Source organism: Arachis ipaensis, chromosome B03 (assembly GCF_000816755.2).
Source record: "Arachis ipaensis cultivar K30076 chromosome B03, Araip1.1, whole genome shotgun sequence".
Taxonomy (NCBI): Eukaryota; Viridiplantae; Streptophyta; class Magnoliopsida; order Fabales; family Fabaceae; genus Arachis; species Arachis ipaensis.
The window spans coordinates 37,506,346-37,513,943 of NC_029787.2; positions in this window are offsets into that span (position 1 = coordinate 37,506,346).

Below are 7,598 nucleotides of genomic sequence, written 5' to 3' on the forward strand. Positions count from 1 at the left end.
TGTACGCGGACGCGCAAGGTGCGCGCTCGCGTCGATTCGAAATGAAGATAACCCTAGTGCGCGAAGAGCACTGTGCAGTCGCGCACCTCTCATCCCTCTTCTTCTCCCTATCACCATCTCTCAGCTCCCCTGCTCTACCTCCACTCTGCCCTCTACTCCGCCAACCATCTGTCACCACCGCCGTAACCGCCACCAACCGCGGCGGCGCTCTGCCAAGTTCAATCCCTCTGCTTCCATACCTCCCTGCCCTATTTCCACTTTCCATTTTCACTCTGCTCCCAGGTTCCTGCTTCAACTTCTGTTAAAATTTTGATTACTGTTAGCTTAATGTTAGTTAGTTAGAATTTGAATTTTTGTATGTTAGGTTAGATAGAAATAATTGTTGTTAGGTAGCTAGGTCTGGATAGAGGATTCTAAGCCTGATAAGTGCTCCATTTGTGTATGTTCGTTGTTTGTTTACTTGGGTGTTGTATGCTGATTTTGGATTGCTGCGTATGCCATTTGTGTTGCTGGGTTGTATTTCACTGCTGCTGTGCTTAATTGATGTTGTCTTCTTGCTGCTTATGCTATGTTGCTATCTGGGAATGTCCAATTTTAAGCCGGGATGCTGCCCAATTTTCAAGAAATCTATTTTCCTCTTAATCTCTATTGTAATTTCGGCTAATTTCCGTTTCCTATTTGACTTCTGGGATTTGCATCAATCATGGTGAACATGATTTCTATGTCTAGCCACAACTCCTCTTTTATTGAGCCTAAATATCATTATACCACTAATCCACTTTTCTAACTCACTAATTTCTTTAACCATTTAGCTTCTACTCACATTTAACCCTCTTTAACTATTCTTTCAAAAGTATGATGATTTTATTGCTTAATGAGTAAGAGTTGTTGACTTTAGTGAACATTGCATTCTTGGTTTACTTGTTCACTTATGCTTACTTGTTTACCAATTTTTCTTTCTTTTCAAGAGCAGTTCACGTCATAATTGTTTATTAGCCAATTGATATCCTGAACATGCTTTCCTTGTTTCATGCTAAGTGCTTCATTGCTTATATTCTATCATACTTTTCAGGATGTCGGATAAAGGAAAAGCCATAGCCACTACCTCCAAGAAAAGAAAACGTTCTACCCCCTCTATTCCCTCCACCTACAAGAATCTTGCTAAGAATCCTTTGAATGAAGAAGAAAAGGAAAATCAGTTGCTACCCTCTACCAACCCAACCAAGTTTCCCAATCTCTACTGCGAGCTTCGCCTTTCTAAGTACCGGACGACGAAGCTGAATACAGAGAAGAAGCTTGTCCTTCCCAATGATGTACGACGCTCCATTACTAGTCGGATCCTAGAGTTGGGTATGGATTTTGTTGACAGAGATTTGGGGGATATCAACATCTCTTGGGTGAAAGAATTTTATTGCAACTTCTTCCGTCCCACTTTGGATTCGGTTCAGTTGAGGGGTAGAGAAGTTGTGATTACTGAGACTGCTATAGAGGAGGCATTGCAGTGCCGACATCCTCCTGATGGCACCTGCGCTCATCAGCAAGCTGAGTTAGCCATTCACAGCATGACCTTTGACTATGAGGCGCTTAGGCACGTGATCGGTCTACCAGATGCTACTTGGGTCATGGATGCAAACAACACTAAGCCTAAAGGGATGCCCTTTGCTCAGCTGACTAAAGAGGCCAAGACTTGGCAGATGATATTTGCCCATTATGTCTTACCCACCACCCACTTCTCTGAGATCCCTATGGAGATGCTCCTTCTGATTGGGTGCGTTATGGAGGGGAAGGACGTTTATTTTCCTCGATTGATCCGGCAGAGTATGTGGCGAGCGCATATTCGTGGCCTACTTCCATTCCCCACCTTGGTTACCAGCATGGCCGCCCTAGCTGAGGTCCCCTGGTTGGATGATGATGTGATACCACCACCCCCAGATGACGTTGACAAGGAGGTCACTATTCCTTGGGGTGGTTGGGTGCACGAGAAGCCCCCATCTAGACGCCGTTCTAGGGCTAGAGCAGTAGTAGGGACGGCTGGACCTTCAGCTTCGACAGCAGCTCCATCTTTTTCGACAGCCCCTCCCTCGGCACCTGAGCCCACTTACCTACTGGTCCAGCGTCTATTTTAGTTGGATTTTTCTTTATACATTTTTGCATATCTTCTTTTGTATATCTTTCTTTTTAGTTTGTGGTTGTGATTAGAAATCATGTTCTAAGTGAAAACTTAGTCATCCTTTTTGTATAGGAAATTGGTTTTAAGTGAAAAAGAAAAGGGTAAACTAAGGGAAATTTTTGCATTTTTCAATCACAACAATGCTTAGTCAAATATTGAGATTTTCCAAGAATTTTAATTATAGGACATAGGGCACCAACCCAATTGATTGAAGGAAACTTTTGGTGCAACTTGCTTGAAATTCATACTTTGTGAAGCATGTATTGAGCTTAGAACACAAGCTTGTGAGACTTGAGCCTATTGATGTGGTTACATTTTATAACCACTTATTTTCCATTCTTGTGTGCAATTGTTCTCTTTCTATGATTGTGATCCTTGATTTGCTTGATTCTATATGTCCATTTATTTCTTGTATTCATGCATTTGTATGACTGAGGCCATTATTTCATTAGCCTACTTACCCAATTAGCCTACCTTTTTACTCTCCATTGTTAGCCAATTTTGAGCCTATGATTAACCAACTTATTCTCATTTTAGCACATTACAAGCCCAAGGCGGAAAACCAATGAAAAGTCCTTGTTTGGATCTTTGATTAGCCTAGGCTAGTGAGAGTGTTTATTATTCAAAGTTGGTGAGGCTTGGGAATATTGGATGAGATAAAAAGGGGTAGTACACTTCCATATTTAGGAATTGGGAACATACTCATGTATTGATTGAATATATAAGACCTTATGCAATTGATGTCCTCGTACAAAGTATAAAAAAAAAAAAAAGAGAAGAAAAAAAATAATAAAAGGGGACAAAATGCCCCAAGGTGAAGTTCAACAAAAGGGAATCAATGCATAAGTGTTATGACTCAAGAAATAAGATGCATGAATATGTAAGGAAAAAAAAAGTGAAGAATGGGTAGTTGGAGTATTTTGAATTTGTATAGGTTATTATATAGTTAGGTGGGAAAGTCTATACTAATCAAAGATCTAAACTCTAGTCCACTTAACCATAAATGATCCTACCTTGACCCTAACCCCATTACAACCTAAATGAAAGACCTCATGATGAATTTATGCATACATTGAATAAGTGTTGATTGTTAGAAGAAAATCAAATTTTGGAAAGCTCGATTAGAAGAGAATTGAGTGAATTAACCCTTAAACACTTGAGTGAATAGAGCGGATGCACATCCGGTGAGGGTTCAAAAGTTCAAGTACATGTGTTCACCCATATTATTTATATTCTTGCAAGTTTGGATTTTTGATATTTCAATACAATTGTGGTTTGGGCTTAATTCCTATTGCCTAGCTATTGTGCTTATACATGTCTCTTGGGAATTGATTTGTTTGAACTAAGCATTTCCATTTGCTTTAGGTATCTGCATATAGATAGGACTCATATAGTTTAATTGCATTTAATAAATGTCATACCCCTTAGTTCCTTCTTATTTTAGCATGAGGACATGCTAAGGTTTAAGTGTGGGGAGGTTGATAAACCCCATTTTTAGGGTTTATCTTGTATTGAATTTAGAGTATTTTGATGACCTTTTCTCGCATTTAACCTATGAATTAGCATGGTTTTGTTATCTCTCCCGTATTTGTGCTTAAGTGTAAAAATATGCTTTTTAGGCCTTATTTTGATGAATTTTGATTTCTCCTTGATTCCATAAGATGCCTTGATGTGTTTGCTAGTAATTCCAGTATTGAAATAGGCCAGGCATGGATCAAAGGAAGCAAGGAAGGAAGCATGCAAGTGGAGAGAATCACAAAAAGCCAAAGAATTGATCACGGCCAAGCACGCGCACGCGCACAAGGCGCTCACGCGCACATTGCGGAATCAGCCAGGGACGTGCACGCGTACCGTGCGCGCACGCGTCGATGTCTGCATGTTAGTTGTTAGTTTATTTCCTTTGCCATTTATATTTCTTGTGCAAAATCTTAAACCCCAAAATAACTCACAACCAATAACAAGACACTTTATTGTAATTCCTAGGGAGAACGACCCGAGGTTTGAATACTTCGGTTTATAAATTTAAGGGTTTGTTTTAGTGACAAACAACTTTTTGTATGAAAGGATTATTGCTTGGTTTAGAAACTATACTTCGACGAGATTTTATCTGAGATATTCTAAACCATCAAGAATTCATTCATCAATCCACTCGACAAAGAAGAACACCATCATGGCACTCAAATTATGTTTTGACAAACCATGATGCATATTGTCTTTTGACAGAAGATGGAGAGCCAACAACTTTTATGGAGGCTATGCACAATCCAGACGCTTCTATGTGGATGACAGCAATGCAAGAAGAAATTGAGGCATTACATAGGAACCATACCTGGAAACTTGTTGAACTTCCAGTAGGTCGGAAAGCCATTGGTAACAAATGGGTTTACAAGATCAAACGAGATAGTAATGATCAGGTGGAACGATATCGTGCAAGATTGGTTGTCAAGGGATATGCTTAGAAAGAAGGTGTTGACTTCAATAAAATATTTTCTCCAGTGGTGAGACTAACTACTATTAGAGTAGTTTTGGCTATGTGTGCTACATTTGATATACATCTAGAGCAATTAGATATAAAGACTGCTTTTCTTCATGGAGAACTTGAAGAAGAGATATATATGCTCCAACCAGAAGATTTTGAAGAAAAAGGAAAAGAAAACTTGGTTTGCAGGTTAACTAAATCTCTGTACGGTCTAAAGCAGGCGCCAAGGTGTTGGTACAAGAGATTTGATTCTTTCATTATTATCCTTGGATACAACAGACTTAGTTCAGATCATTGTACTTATTACAAGAGGTCTGGTGATAATGATTTCATCATTCTGCTGTTGTATGTGGATGACATGTTGGTGGTAGGTCCCAACAAAGATCAAATCCGAGAATTGAAGGCACAGTTGGCTAGGGAGTTTGATATGAAAGACTTGGGACCAGCAAACAAGATTTTAGGGATGCAAATTCACCGAGACAAAAAGGATAGGAAGATTTGGCTATCGCAAAAGAATTATTTGAAGAAGATCTTGCAACGCTTCAACATGCAAGAATGTAAGCCAATTTCAACCCCACTTCCTATGAATTTTAAATTATCCTCAAGTATGTGCCCTAGTAGTGAAGCAGAGAGGATGGAAATGTCTCGAGTACCGTATTCATCAGTAGTGGGAAGCCTTATGTATGCCATGATCTGTACAAAGCCAGATATTGCTCAAACAGTTGCGGTGGTAAGTCGATTTATGCAGATTCGGGTAAAGAGCATTGGAATGTTGTTAAGAGGATCTTGAGCTACATCAAAGGGACCTCGAATGTTGCATTATCTTTTGGAGGATCAAAATTCATTGTCAATAGATATGTCGAATCAGACTTTGCAGGTGATCTTGATAAACGAAAATCTACTACAGGCTATGTGTTTACACTTGCAGGAGGAGCTGTGAGCTGGCTATCTAAATTACAGACTGTTGTAGCTTTATCTACTACAGAAGCTGAATATATGGCAGCTACACAAGAATGCAAGGAAGCTATTTGGATCCAAAGGTTGATAGAAGAACTCGGGCACAAACAATAGAAGATTTTTGTGTATTGTGACAGTTAGAGTGCCTTGCACATTGCAAGGAATCCTGCCTTTCATTCAAGAACAAAACACATTGGAGTACAATATCACTTTGTTCGGGAAGTAGTAGAAGAAAGAAGTGTTGATATGCAGAAGATTCACACTAAAGATAACCTAGCAGATGCCATGACAAAACCAATCAACACAGAAAAGTTTGAATGGTGTAGATCCTCATACGGCCTATGGAATACATGAGCAACATGAATTTTGAAAATTTATCAAAATTAGCTTTAAGTGGGAGATTGTAAAAATTAGTAAAGCTAATTTTAGAAAATAAATAAATAAATAATAACTAAATAAAATGAAAGATAATAAATAATCTTAGTTTATAACCTTAGGATTTTAATGGTTGAAAAAGAGAAGAATTATATACCTCTAATTGACGGATGGTTCATATTGAAGAGACTCACCTATAAATTGAGTTTTTCTTTAATTCATTTCAATCAAGTCATCTAGATAGAATAATATAATATTTCTTTGAGTAGTTTTCTCCTATATATGCATAGAGAAGTGTATTCTCCTTTTGTCAAGAGAGAGTGTTATTGTAGTCTCCTTGTGATAACGAGAAGTTGTAATTCTCAAAAAAAATTATTCAATTATTTTTATATTTTATATAAATTTCTAATTTTTCATCTCTATATTTTGCTGTGTAATTTATCTAGTACCTAACAAGAAAGACGAAAAAAAAAAGGTGGAAAACAAATACTGGTTAGAAATTAGAATTGAAATCATGGCACATAAGAAAGAGGTGGATTTTAATTTGAAATGGAATATAAAGAATAATTTGATAAGACTTGAGACGGATGGGTTCTAATAATCATATCTTAAATGTGGACATATATGATAATTAAAGAGTAGTATATATATATGAAATGGGATTGTTGGTGGTGGGTTCTTTACAAAGAAAATAGTAATACACAAATTTATAATAAGAAGAATAATTTGACCACTAAATCTCTAAAATAATATTTCAAATTTATGACTTTTAATATTTTAGTTTTTTAAAACTAAAATTCATTATTTTGGTCTTCGAGATTCAGTTCTAGGCATTATATTAATCATTAAACTTTTTTTAGCACCGAATCAGCAAACAAAGTGTTAAACTAGTTCTGACTTACCACCCTAAATACAGGGTTAAACAGCGTCGTTTTGTTTGGCACTTAATAAACAAGATAAAACGTGAAGATGAAGAATAAGATGTGCAAATCGTGTTATCTTCTTTCATTCTTCAAAAATGATCTCGTTTTTATCTTGTTTAAGTACCAAATTAAAACAAACAAATATTATTTAGCCATGTATCTAACGTGGTATAGAAATCAATATGATACCTAAAATTGAATATCAAATACTATTATAATAAATTTTTAATTTAAAAGACTAAAAATAATGAAAACCGTAAATCTCAGAAATTATTATAGAAATTTAGTCAATTTTATTACGACATAAATCTATTATAATCAATTATGATTATTTGAATATTTAATTCTATTTGAGTATTAAAAATTAAAAAGAAAGAAAGAAATTGAAGTAGTTATTATTACAACTACTATATGGGAAAGTGTATATGTTGCTGGATTGTTGAAATGCTAAACAGCTCAATAGTTTGCACAAATGGTCTAACCTAATAATAAGGGTGTTCCATAAGGAATAGCCTGTTTATAATATATTAGCCTGTCATTGAAAAATGACTTCAATTATCTCTACCAAAAGAAAAGTATATACTAACTTCTAACCTACGAACTATATATTTACAAGTTACAAGACACAAAAACCTATTAATTATAATAAGTATGACATATACTTACACTCGTCAATATAATTATGGCCTATGTT